This window comes from Leopardus geoffroyi, chromosome X (genome assembly GCF_018350155.1).
Source record: "Leopardus geoffroyi isolate Oge1 chromosome X, O.geoffroyi_Oge1_pat1.0, whole genome shotgun sequence".
NCBI classification, from domain to species: Eukaryota; Metazoa; Chordata; class Mammalia; order Carnivora; family Felidae; genus Leopardus; species Leopardus geoffroyi.
The window spans coordinates 111,556,801-111,570,658 of record NC_059343.1 but is presented as its reverse complement, the minus strand read 5'-3'; the positions used below and the strand labels follow the sequence as shown (position 1 = coordinate 111,570,658).

General features: G+C 44.8%; 1 pseudogene; it reads right to left on the bottom strand.

The window, feature by feature from the left end:
* Positions 1-288: 288 nt before the first annotated feature.
* On the bottom strand, positions 289-2,869 carry LOC123594459 (annotated as a pseudogene).
* Positions 2,870-13,858: the final 10,989 nt, after the last annotated feature.

Below are 13,858 nucleotides of genomic sequence, written 5' to 3'. Positions count from 1 at the left end.
TGGGTCTCCCTGAGGTCGATCTGAGGGTCCCGGGAACTTCTCCCCACGCCCCTCCCTTGCAAGGCACCTGACCTGTGGGGATCAGGCCCTGACCTTCCTCCCTGGGTCCGAGGTCCTGGGAAGAGCAGCCCCGCCGGCCCTGTGGTCGGTTGAGGCTCCTCCAGAAAACACTCTCACTCCTCCCCCAGCCTGGATGTTCCTCTTTTTTAAAGATAAGGAAACTGAGGCCCAGAGAGACCAAGGTAAGGGGCGGAGGAGCCAGGGGGCCTCCTCTAGGGCTGCCTCCTGTCCCAAGGACTCCGAAGTCACCCAGATCCCCAGGGGGACAGGCCCCAGCTCCCTGGGGTGTGGCAGGAGGGCAGAGGCAGTGAGGAGCACAGGAGAGGGCAAGCGGTGCACGGAGCCTGACAGGAAGGCGGCTGGGTGTTCCGGGCACCAGCCGCCCACGGGGGCCCGGGGGAGACGCATCCAAGGCTGCACCCTGAGCTGGCTCCCCTCAGTCCCGGCCAGGGTGGTGGGGGAACACAGGGCTTCCGAGGGAGAGGCCAGAACTGGGCATCCGGAGGCTGGTGCTGCCCTCCTTTGGACAAGAGGAGAGGCTGTCTCGGCCACCAGAGGGCGACTGGGGCAGGGTGGAGGACGGACCCAGAGCCTCCCGAGGTGGACCCCACCCTCAGCCTGCAGTCCCTGGTCAGCCTCGCATGCAGCAGGAGGGACGCTGAGGCTGCACTGGGCGCGTTTCCTCTGTCGTCTCGGCTCACAAGCCCCGAGGGCCAGGGGGTCACCTCCAGGAGTGGGGGCCCATTTGCAGGCTTGTTCCCAAGTCCATGGCCTGGCTCCGGGACTTCCACCAAATGCTCTTCCAAGGGAGTTCAAAGGACAAAAAAGAGAATCCCCCAAGTCCTCAAGAGCGATACAGAAAAACTGTAGTTCAGGGCTGGGGCTTCTCAGCAAGGGGTGAAGCCCTGTTCCCCCGGCCAGCTGTGGGGCAGGGAGGGGTGGCAGGTGGAAAGCTCATCGTGCTGGTGGATGGCCATGTCACTGCATCTTGGCCTTCAAGAGCAGTCCCTGAACTGTTTTGTACAGGAGGTCGTAGTGCTGGGGACAGCAGGAGGGTTTGAGTGAGGCCCGGGGGCCACTTGTGGGGCCACCTTCTAGGCAGGATGGGGGGGGGCAAGGACTGACCTGACCAAGGTGACCCTCGCACAGGGACCTTGGCTCCCACCTGAGCCCCGCCTGCTCACCAGGACTGTTGTAGAGGCCACCCCGAGCTAGGCGCCCATGCAGATGGCCAGGAGCGTGGAGAAAACGGCTGGCTTGACCTTGTAGGCTCTCACCACCTGCTTCAGTTGCTCACAGAAGACAAACTTGGGGTCCCACGCGTCAGCCTTGATGCGGTGCTGCTTCACCCCCGCCAGGTGGCAACTCAGGTGGCGTGCTGGCGTGCTGAGGAACATGCAGAATTTGTCTACCAGCTGGGTGGCTGGTTGCCGGGCTGGGCTGGCTGGTGAGCCAGCCCGTCACGCGGTCCCACTGCTCCTGCTGGATCATCCGCTCCGGGAAGATCGGCATGTCTCGGGGGGTTCCTTCCCGGCCAGGTTGTAGATGACGCGGGCCAGGGCCTCTGTGAGGAGCCTCAACTTGTGGGTCAGAGTTTTCAACTTGGGCCCTCAGGTCCATGAGGTGGCTCTCCAGGTGGGACAGGGTGAAGGCAGACACCCAGAGAACCGCAAAGCACTCCGGCTCTCAGGCCGGGATGTCCCCAGGTCGACCCTCTTGTACACCGTGGAGACCTTGTGCACCGGCGCCCCAGAACCGGCAGCCACTATCTCCAGCTCCAGGAGGAAGGCATGCCGCAGTTTCCCCTCACAAGGCGGCTTGGGCACGTACAGGTCCTGGCTGGCCCTTTGGGCCACAGTGTTCGAGAACAAAGGCAGAGGACAAAGGGTGCCCGCTTCCCCGGTAGTTGAACTCGCTCCTCCGAAGTAAAAGAACGGAAGCTTTGCATGTACCCGGTGTGAGTGCGCTTGTTGGTGTAGAGCCTGGAGAAGGGGCGGGCGAGCTCTCGCAACAGGGAGACGCCACTCTCATTGGAGTCCCAGCCGTGCGACGGCCAAGGGGCCACTCTGAAGGCATCGTAGTGGGGCACGATAACGGTGGTGCTAAGGTCCTCTCCACCCAGCGCCATCAGCCACCGGTCCGCTCGTGGCCTTGCTGTGGACGCATGACCGTCCGGAAGCCGGGGGCAGTGGCGTGGACGAGAAGCGCTTGGGCAACACAGGCAGAGCCCTGGGAAGCCGACCCGGCCTGCGTCCGTCCGCTCGCAGACGGAGGGCGGGGCCTCATCACGCACAGCCAAGGACAAAGGGACGATGCTGTGCGTGGCCGGCGTCCTGGGCTCCGTCTCCGTGACTGGCTCGATGACGTCCTGGGACACAGAGGCCACAGCCCTCGGCAGGACGGTGACCACGGCACCTACCGCCTGCCGCAAAGGCCCGCGGGTACCGCTCGCGGCAGCCGCGGGGGCCCGCAGCAACGGCGCGTCCCGCACGGCGGCAGGGATGCGCGCGCGCCTGCGTGGGAAGCGCCGTGTGCTCAGGGCCCCGGCAGCTGGGCGCGGAGAGGCGAGGCCGGGCCGACGCCCCCTGGAGGGAAGCTGGGGGTCCTCCCGACCGGACCAGTGCGGGTCGTACCCCTGCGCGCGGGAGATGGGCTGCGTCACGGGTGATGGGCCGGAGCGGCGGCCCCCACGCCTGCCGCCTGTTCCCCGGGACCTGACCCGCTTCTTCCCGCAGCCTGGCGGGGCCACATCGGGCGATTCCCGAACCCACCTCCGCGTGGGTGGCCGCCGGGGCCCCCGTAAGTTCATAACCGTGCTGTGGTTACCTAAGAGAATGTTCCTGTTCTAAGAAAATACACAGTGAAGGGGCTCTTGGGTGGCTCAGTCGGTTACCCATCCGACCTCGGCTCAGGTCATGATCTCACGGGTTGTGAGTTCGAGCCCCGTGTCGGGCTCTGTGCTGACAGCTCGGAGCCTGGAGCCTGCTTTGATTCTGTCTCCCTCTCTCTCTCTCTCTGCCCCTCCCCCGCTCATGCTCTGTCTCTCTCTCTCTCTCTCAAAGATAAAAAGAAAACATACACTGAGGCATTTAGCAGTAAAGGGCCAATGTGTATGCAACTTATTTTAAACAATTTCAGAAAAACATTATGTGTACACACACACACGCATAAAGAGCTCACACACAAACGTAAAGCAAAGAAAGTAAAATGTTAAAAATAGATGTATTTGGTTAAAGGGTATATGAATTTTTGGCGTTATTCTTACTCCAACTCTTCCAAAAGTTTTACGTGATTTTCAGCAACAACAGCAAAAAGATATTTGAGCTTAACTCAATAATTTGTCTCAAGTTTTTAGGGAAGAGATAGTCATCTGGCCTTTCAGAGGATATAATTAGGGAGTGAACAGGCAAGTTGCATGTGATAAATTTACACTAATGTATTTCTCTGGCCGACTCCTTGAATTCTTTCCATTGCATCATGCGGGGGGATTTCTAGGGTTTCAGCATCTAGTCTAGATGTGTGCTAATCAGATCACTAAAATAATAGAAGTATATAATGATGCTCTAGCTCGCAAACATCAGGGGCGAACTCCATCATCCTTAGTACAGTGTCCCCAATGCCCAAGTTTCTGGTACATCTAAATTAACAAATTCCTGCAAGTCTTTTGGGATTTTCTTTAGTGACTTTGCATTTGAGGTGGGGGGGCTGCTTCCTCTGGCTAGAGAGGAGATTCTTTTAGCAGAGTCAAGTAAACCCTTGAATTTAAGTCTGTACTTTGAAATGAGAAATTTAGGGACATTGTTGCACTTCGGTTTCAATGCAATGTTTGTTTAATGCAGTGTTATAAAATGCAACATCTCCACCCCCAGGTGCTGTCATTTCTTAATGTTCCAGAAAACCTCTGCAGTTCCCTGATCCCGGCCCTCAGTGAGCACATTCCCTCCTGCCTCATCTCTGCTAGATTGCTGGTATGCACTGATTACAAGAAATAGATTTGGCATAAATCTGGCACTTACGCTATTCAAAGACGTTTCACATAAATTGTCCTATATTCTCTTTCATCGTCACACAACCATGTGAGATAAGGAGGGAAGCATTTTGTCGTGAAGAAACTGAGGCACAAAGTGGTTAAGGTCCCATACAACATAGTGATGGAACTGATATCAGAATTTAGGCTTTCTGTTCCTCTTTTGTTGGTTTGTTTGCTTGTTTTTAAGTAGGCTCCATGCCCAAGTGTGGAGCTCAACACAGGGCTTGACCTCATGACCCTGAGTTCCTAACCTGAGCCGAGATCAAATGTTAGATGCCCAACTGACTGAGCCACCCAGGTGCCCCTCTGTTCCTTGTTTTAGTGAAGCATCCCAGGTCTAATGAAAATATTGCCAAGTCCCCTGAGATATTTTGGAAATACTAAACTATACAAAGAATTTTGCAGAGATACCTTTTAACCAATGTGAAGTAATCATTAGGATACTAACTATCGAAAATAATGTCTCAACTCAAACTCAAAACTTGTCTCTTCCCTACCAACCTTCTCTCTTACTGTCTCAGTTTGTGCCAATGATACCATTATTCGTTGCTTGCTGTTCTCCCCCTCAGCTTCCACTCTGGCTATAGACCCCACAGACTCGAGACTCTGATGGTTGGGATCACCTTGCCCTAGCCTGCATACCTCTTCAGCAGGCGCCTTTCAAGAATATTCAAGCCTGAGTATCTTCCTTAGGAACCTTTCTGTCCCATGGCAAACACTCTGTACTGTTGCCCCGCCAAATACTTGAAGTTCAGACTGCACCCACCGCGACCCACTGTCTTTGCTCGGCGGTCACAGATAACTGCAACCAGTCTTTAAATTTATTATTTTAAGCAAACCTCAATCACAGCTCCCTGGGCCTTCTGTACTTCAAAGCACACATATAAAGTGTTGTCTCAGCTCCAGGGAATACAGTGGTTCTCCTGAAGCCTTTTTAATTTGGTTTGAAGATCAGGAGAGTGCAGAGAGAAATGCACAGCATTATAACAATCAGGAAGGGTAACTGATCATTCTCTTCTTCTCTTGTATAGACCAGAGGCTGGCAGTGGGCTGTTTTATAATACACTAAGTATGTCCTTCATTGGGTAAATTAATATTTCTTTTTCTTTTTTACTTTTTAAAGTTTACTGAGGAGAGAGAGAGAGAGAGAGAGAGAGAGAGAGAGAGAGAATATGCACGCAAGCAGGGGAGGGGCAGAGAGAGAGGGAGAGAGAAAATCCCTAAGCAGGCTCCTCACTGTCAGTGCAGGGCGCAATGTGGTGCTCAGTCTCATGAACTGCGAGATCATGACCTGAGCTGAAATCAAGAGTGGGTAGCTCAACTGACTGAGCCGCCCAGGAGCCCCTGAAATTTCCTTTTAGAATTGTCTCAGTTGGCTATAACAAATTACCATAGACAGGGTAACTTAAACAATAAACATTTCTGTCTCACAGTTCTGGAGGCTGGAAGTTAGAAATCATTATGCCAGCATGGTCAGATTCTGATGAGAGCCCTCTTCTTGGTTGTAGGTGGTTGATTTCTTGCTGTGTCCTCATTAGGTAGAAAAACAGCTAGCCAGCTCTCTGGTCTCTTCTTATAAGAATGCTGATCCCATTCATCAGGACTCCACCTATATCTCCAAGTACCATCACATTGGGATTAGGGTTTCAACATATGTATTTTAGGGAAACAGGCATTTAGTCCATAACAGGAATGATGGGTATTTGTCGCATATATTTTCCAGAAGCAATTTGGAGACAAATATTCCATTTTAACACTGTGCCTCATGGATAAGAGATACATGAAAACATAGGAAGACAAGGATCCTGGCTCACATGGCCTACTCTTCTGGAAATCCCTACAGTTTTATGCTGGCTTATAGTGCACACGATAATTTGCGATATTGCTATCTACTTAATTCCTAGGAGACAGCACAAGTTGGCCTAACAACATTTGGTGCAGAGGAGGAGAAGGTAGTGAAGGCTAAAAGCTCAGATCTAGATGATGTCAAGAATAGTGGAGTAAGAAACTCTGAGAAACCTGTGTTCTGCAAAAGCAATGAGAACACTAGTCAGAAAATGTCCAAGGCAACTTTTCTGTAACTCTAGAAATTAACTGAAAGCTTGCAAAAATTGAGAGAGTATTTCCTCAGGAAAAACAGTTGAATCTTGGTAAGAATAGTAAGCTTTGCATCATTAGAACTTACCCTATTCCCATGCTCTCTCCCCATCTCTGTAGTACTCTTGAGAATCAACAGCTCAAAATCATGGTGAAAATCAGCAACTTAGCAGCCATGGGAAGTATCAGAATGACAGAGAACATAAACTTCATACTTCCTGATTTCAGAAATTACTACTAAATCACATTAATCAAGACAGTGCAATGCTGGCCTATATAGATCGATGGAGTAGGATAGAAAGTCCAAAAATAAATCCTCGCATCTATGTCCAACTGATTTTCAACAAGAGTTCCATGACCCACTCAAGGGGAAAGAACAGCGTTTTCAACAGAAGGTACTGGGACAACTGGATATTTGCATGTAAAATAATGAAGCTAAACTCTTACCTTATACCATATACAAAAAGTTAAATCAAAATGGATCAAAGACCTAAAAGTATAAAACTCTTAGAAGGAAAATAGGTGTAAATCTTCATGACCTAGATTAGGCAATTTAGGTACTTCTTAGTTATAACACTTAAAGCGTGAACAACCAAAGAAGAAATAGATAATTTGGATTTCATTAAAATTAAAAAATTTATACTTCAAAGGTATCATCAAGAAAATGACATGACAACCCATAGATTAGAAGAAAGTATTTGCAAATCACATATTTGTTGAGGGTCTTGCATACAGAATATATAAAAAACTCTTACAACTCAACAATAAAAGGACACCCCAATTCGAAAATGGGCAATGGACGGTCGCTTGGGTGGCTCAGTCACTTGAGCATCCAACTTTTTATTTTGGCCCAGCTCATGACCTCGTGGTTTGTGAGGTCAAGCCCCATGTCAGTCAGTGTGGAGCCTGCTTGGGATTCTCTCTCTGTCCCTCCCCAGCATGTTCTCTCTCTCTCTCTCTCTCTCTCTCTCTCTCTCTCTCTCAAATAAACTTAAAAAAAAGAAAATGGGCAATGGAGGGGCACGTGGATGGCTCAGGTGGTAGAGCATGCAACTCTTGATCTCAGGGTCGTGAGTTCAAGCCCCATGTTGGGTGTGGAACCTACTGAATTTAAAAAATGAATGAATGAATGAATGAAAGAAAATGGGAAATGGATTTGAATGTGCACTTCCCAAAAGATGATACATGAATGGCTAATAAACACACGAAAAGATGTTCAACATTATTAATCATTAGGGAAATGCAAATCAAAATACAGTGAGATACAACTTCCCACCCACTATGCTGGCTATAATGGCTAGGATATCTATCTATCTATCTATCTATTGTAGATAGACAATAGCAAGTGTTGGTGAAGTAGAGACATTTACCCATGCTAGTGGTCATGTGATATGATGCATATGTATTTATTATATAACAAATAAATATTATAAACATATATAAAGAGATTTATTATAAGAAATTGGTTTATATGATTATGGAGGCTGACAAATCCTAAGATCTGCAGGGTGAGTTGGCAAGCTAAAGACCTAGGAGAGCCAATGGGATAGTTCCACTCTGAAGGTTGGGTTGAGATCCAGGAAGAGCTAATGTTTCCATTCGAGACTAAAGGCAGGAAAAAGCTGATGTCTCAGCTCAAAGGCAGCAGACAGGAGGAATTCTCTCTTACTTGGGGAAGAGTCAACCTTTTTTTTATTATATTCAGGTTTTCAACTGATTGGATAATGTCCACTCACATTATGGAGGGCAAGCTGCTTTACTAAGTATACTGACTAAACACCCAGCCAAAAACACCCAGTATACCTCATAGAAACACCCAGAATAATGATTGACCAAATAGATGGCCATCCCATGACTCATCCAAATTGATACATAAAATTAACCATCACCAGTGGTAATTAGGAAATGAGTTCTAAACCTTTTTATTCTCTTAACTCCTCCTGTTTTCTCTTTCCTGTTTTGCTAGTCGGCACATCTAGAATTCTGCCTTAGTTTCCTGGAATTTCTCTCCTGCTCCTTTCACCATCTCCTTCCCCCTGTTCTCAGTATTCTGAGCGGCTGACAGTTCTACTCTAAACTGGACGAACTGCTCCAAACCACATTGCTGACTCTCACTTCATTCACGGGTTTATTTACTCCAGTTTGGAAACTCTTACTGACATAACTTCATTCTGCAGACTGACTCCCGTAGACATTGATGCTAGTATAAATCAAGACCCGGCTATCTTGACCTTTTGGCCAGTGATTTAAATTGTTAGCTATCACCTACAGGAAGGAATCCAACAGTTGATTTTGTTTCCCTAACCTGAATCCCCACTGTTCACAGCTTCCTTTCTTTCCCTGTAGTCTCTCTGCTGAGTTATTACTTCACATACATATGTTCACTTAAAGTATAAACATAGCAAGGTTGCGTCCCTCATCTCTTGCTTTAGTTTTGGTCCAGTTTCACAATTGAAGAATTCGACTTTAGAGAAAAGGAGGTAAATTGGAGTACATAAAAATTTTAAAACTTTTGTGCCATTGACAATAGCATCAAGAAAATGAAAAGACAAACTACAGAATGGGAAAATGTTGGCAAATATATTTGATAAGGGCAGAATACCCAGAATATATAAATTAGAACAATGACAACTCAACAATAACAAGGTAAATGACCCAATGAAATAATAGGCAAGGGTTTGAATAGTAATTTCTTCAAAAAAGACACACAAATGGCCATTAAGCACATGAGAACACGCTCAACATCATTAGTAGGGAAATGCAAATCAAAATCACAATGAGAGAATTAAATAACCGGAGTGGGGGGGGGGAGTTAACATGGCAGAGAAGTAGGGAGACTGGGATTTCCCTCATCCCTCAAACACAGCTGTATTGAGGTCAAATCACTTGGAACACCCAGGAAATCAATCTGTGCAGTGACAGAAGGATTTCCACAGGTGGAAGAAGACAGCTTGGCAGGATCAAGGCTCATAGTTTCTGATTTGTTGTTTTTGGTCAATTCATATATATATTATATTATTATATACTAATATATATATTATATATATATATATATATATATATATATATAATTTTTTTTCTGGTTTGTTTAATCAGGCATTTTTATTCTATTCTTTTTATACCCTTTCTATATCTTCTTCTTTATTTTCCTTTCTCTCTGTCTGGATTAAGCCTTATAATTTTTTTTGGTCCTCTGCTCAGACTTTTCTCCCCTTCCTTTTTTCTTTGTATGAGATCAGGCTTCTCCCCCCCCCCCCCCACTTTCCTTTTTTTCCAGGGTGACTTCAACAAACAAATCAAAGCACACCTGGTGGAAGGTCCAAACACTCCACCACTACGAGCAAGGAGAAGCTCTGCAGAGGACTGACCAGTGGCATAGAGTAGCCAGAACACAACAACAAAGTACATAAAACGTACTCCAAAAACACTTCCTGAAGTGCTAAGTCCTGGACAGTGTATGAGCCATTTTTTAATATAGTAGTACTCACAGGTGCAGGACACATAACAAGCTTTTAAAAGAAACATAAAAGAGAGAAACCTAGCCAAAATGATGAAACAGAGGAATTCTTCTCAAAACAAAATTCGGGAAAAAATGACAGCCTGAGAATTGCTCAAAACAGATGTAAACAATATATCTGAATAAGAATCTAGAATAACGGTCCTAAGACTAATAGCTGGGCTTGAAAAAAGCATAGAAGACAGCAGAGAATCTATTGCTGCAGAGATCAAAGGCCTAAGAAATAGTCACAATGAATTAAGAAATGTTATAAATGAGGTGAAAATAAACTAGATACAGTGACAGTGAGGATAGAAGAAGCAGAGAAGAGAATGGGTGAAATAGAAGATAAAATTATGGACAATGATGAAGCTGAAAAAAAAGAGGGAAAGGAAATTATTAGATCACGGGGGGAGAATTAGAGAGCTAACTGATTCCATAAAATGAAGCAATATCCATATCATAGGAGTCCCAGAGGAAGAAGAACCAGAGAAAGGAGCAGAAAGTTTATTTGAACAAATTATAGCTGAGAACTTCCCCAATCTGGGGAAGGAAACAGGCATCCAAGTCCAAGAGGCACAGAGAACTCCCTTCAAAATCAAAAGCGGGTCAACACCATGACATATCATAGTGAAACTGGCAAAATACAAAGATAAAGAGAGAGTTCTGAAAGTGGCTAAGGACAAATGGTCCTTAACCTACAAAGGTAGACACATAAGGTTAGAAGCAGACCTGTCCACTGAAAGTTGGCAGGCCAGAAGGGAGTGGCAGGAAATATTCTATGTGCTGAATAGGAAAAATATGCAGCCAAGAATCCTTTATCCAGCAAGGCTGATTCAGAATAGAAGGAGAGATAAAGGCTTTCCCAAACAAAAACTAAAGGAGTTCATGACCACTAAACCAGCCCTGCAGGAGATCCTAAGGGGGACTCTGTGAGTGGAAAGCAGCAAAGATTACAACAGGCCGGAGACATCACCACAAACACGAAACCTACAGATAACACAGTGGCACTAAATCCGTATCCTTCAGTAATCACTCTGAATGTAAATGGATTAAATGTCCCAATCAAAAGATATAGGGTATCAGAATGGATAAAAAAAACAAGATCCATCCATATGCTGCCTATAAGAGACTCAGTTTAGACCTGAGGACACCTGCAGATTGAAAGTGAGGGGATGGAGAACCATCTATCATGCTAATGAACGTGAAAAGAAAGCCGGAGTAGCCATACTTATATCAAACAAATTAGATTTAAAATTTTTTTTAAACGTTTTTATTTATTTTTGAGACAGAGAGAGACAGAGCATGAACGGAGGAGGGTCACAGAGAGAGGGAGACACAGAATCTGAAACAGGCTCCAGGCTCTGAGCTGTCAGCACAGAGCCCGACGCGGGGCTTGAGCTCACGGACTGTGAGATCATGACCTGAGCCGAAGTCGGACACTCAACCGACCAAGCCACCCAGGCGCCCCCAGACAAATTAGATTTTAAAACAAAGACTGTAACAAGAGATAAAGAAGGGCGTTATATCATAATTAAGGGGTCTATCCATCAAGAGGAGCTAACAACTGTAATTGTTTATGCCCCCAACATGAAAGAACCCAAATATATAAATCAATTAATCAACAAATATATAGATAATAATACCGTAATTGTAGGGGACTTTAATATTCTACTTACAACAATGGACAGATCATCTAGGCAGAAAATCAATAAGGAAACAATGGCTTTGAATGACACATTGGACCAGATGGACTTAACAGATATATTCAGAACTTTTCATCCAAATGTAGGAGAATACACATTGTTTTCAAGTTCACATGGAACATTCTCCAAAATAGATCACATACTGGGTCACAAAACAGCCCTCAACAAGTATAAAAAGATGGAGATCATACCATGCATATTTTCAGATCACAACACTATGAAACTTGAAATCAACCACAAGAAAAAATTTGGAAAACCCCAAATACATGGAGATTAAAGAACATCCTACTAAAGAATGAATGGGTCGACCAGGAAATTAAAGAAGAAATTAAAAAATATATGGAAGCAAATGAAAATGAAAACATGACAGTTGAAACCCTTTTGGATGCAGGAAAGGCAGTCCTAAGAGGAAAATACATTGCAATCCAGGCCTATCTCAAGAAGCAAGAAAGGTCCCCAAAATACAACCTAACCTTATACCTAAAGGAACTAGAAAAGCAGCAGCAAAGAAAGTCCAAAACCAGCAGAAGAGAAATAATAAAGATTAGAGAAGAAATAAATGATATAGAATCCAAAAAAGACCACACTAGAACAGATCAATGAATCTAAGAGCTGGGTTTTTGAAAGAATAAACAAAATTGATAGCCCCCGAGCCAGACTTCTGAAAAAGAAGAGAGGACCCAAATGCATAAAATCGTGAATGAAACAGGAGAGACCACAACCTCTATCACAATCACAATCTCTCTCACAAAGAGAGAGAAACACAAACAATTATTAGAGAATACTATGAAAAATCATATGCCAGCAAACTGGACAGTCTGGAATAAATGGGCAAATTCCTAGACACTCACACACTACCAAAACTCAAACGGAAGAAATAAAAAAATTTGAACAGACCCATAACCAGCAAAGAAATTGAATCAGTTATCAAAACTATCCCAACAAATAAGAGTCCTGGGCTAGGTGGCTTCCCTGGGGAATTCTACCAGACATGTAAAGCAGAGTTAATACCTATTCTTCTCAAGCTGTTCCAAAAAATAGAAATGGAAGGAAAGCTTTCAAACTCATTCTATGAAGCCAGCATTACCTTGATTCCCAAACTAGACAAAGACCCCACTAAAAAGGAGAATTATAGGCCAATATCCCTGATGAACATGGATGTAAAAGTTCTGAAAAAGATAGTAGCAAATCAAATTCAACAGCACATTAAAAGAATTATTCACCATGATCAAGTGGGAGGCATTCCTGGCCTGCAGGGCTGGTTCAATGCTCGCAAATCAATCAGTGTGATACATCACATTAATAGAAGAAAGGATAAGAACCATATGATCCTGTTAATAGATGCAGAAAAAGCATTTGACAAAATATAGCATCCTTTCTTAAATAAAAACCCTCAAGAAAGTCTGGATAGAAGGAACATACCTTAGCATCATAAAAGCCATATATGAAAGACCCACAGCTAATATCATCCTCAATGTGGAAAACCTGAGAGCTTTCCCCCTGAGATCAGGAACATGACAAAGATGTCCACTCTCACCACTGTTTAACATAATGTTGGAAGTCCTAGCCTCGGCAATCAGACAACAAAACAAAATAAAAGGCAAAGAAGTCAAACTTTCACTCTTGGCAGATGACATGATACTCTACATGGAAAACCTAAAAGATTCCACCGAAAAACTGCTAGAGCTGATACAGGAATTCAGCAAAGTTGCAGGATATGAAATCAATGTACAGAAATCAATCACATTTCTATACACCAATAATGAAGTAAAAGAAAGAGCCATCAGGGAACTGATCCCCTTTACAATTGCATCAAAAATTATAAAATACCTTGGAATAAACCTAACCAAAGAGGTAAACCCTCTATATGCTGAAAACAATACAAAGCTTATGAAAGAAATTGAAGAAGACACAAAGAAATGGAAAAATATTCCATGCTCATGGATTGGAAGAACAAATATTATTAAAATGTTGATACTCCCCAAAGCAACCTACACATTCAATGCAATCCCAATCAAAATAGCACCAGCATTCTTCACAGAACTAGAACAAACAATCCTAAAATTTGTACGGAACCAGAAAAGACCCCGAATAGCCAAAGTAATGTTGAAAATGAAAACCAAAGTTGGAGGCATCACAATCCCAGACTTTAACATGTATTACAAAGCTGTCATCATCAAGACAGTATGGTATTGGCACAAAGCTGTCATCATCAAGACAGTATGGTATTGGCACAAACACACTGACATAGATCAATGGAATAGAATAGAGAACCCAGAAATGAACCCACAAATAGATGGCCAACTAATCTTCAACAAAGCAGGTAACAGTGTCCAATGGAAAAAAGACAGTCTCTTTAGCAAATGGTGCTGGGAGAACTGGACAGCAACATGCCGAAGAATGAACCTGGACCACTTGCTTACACCATACACAAAAATAAATTCAAAATGGATGAAAGACATACATGTG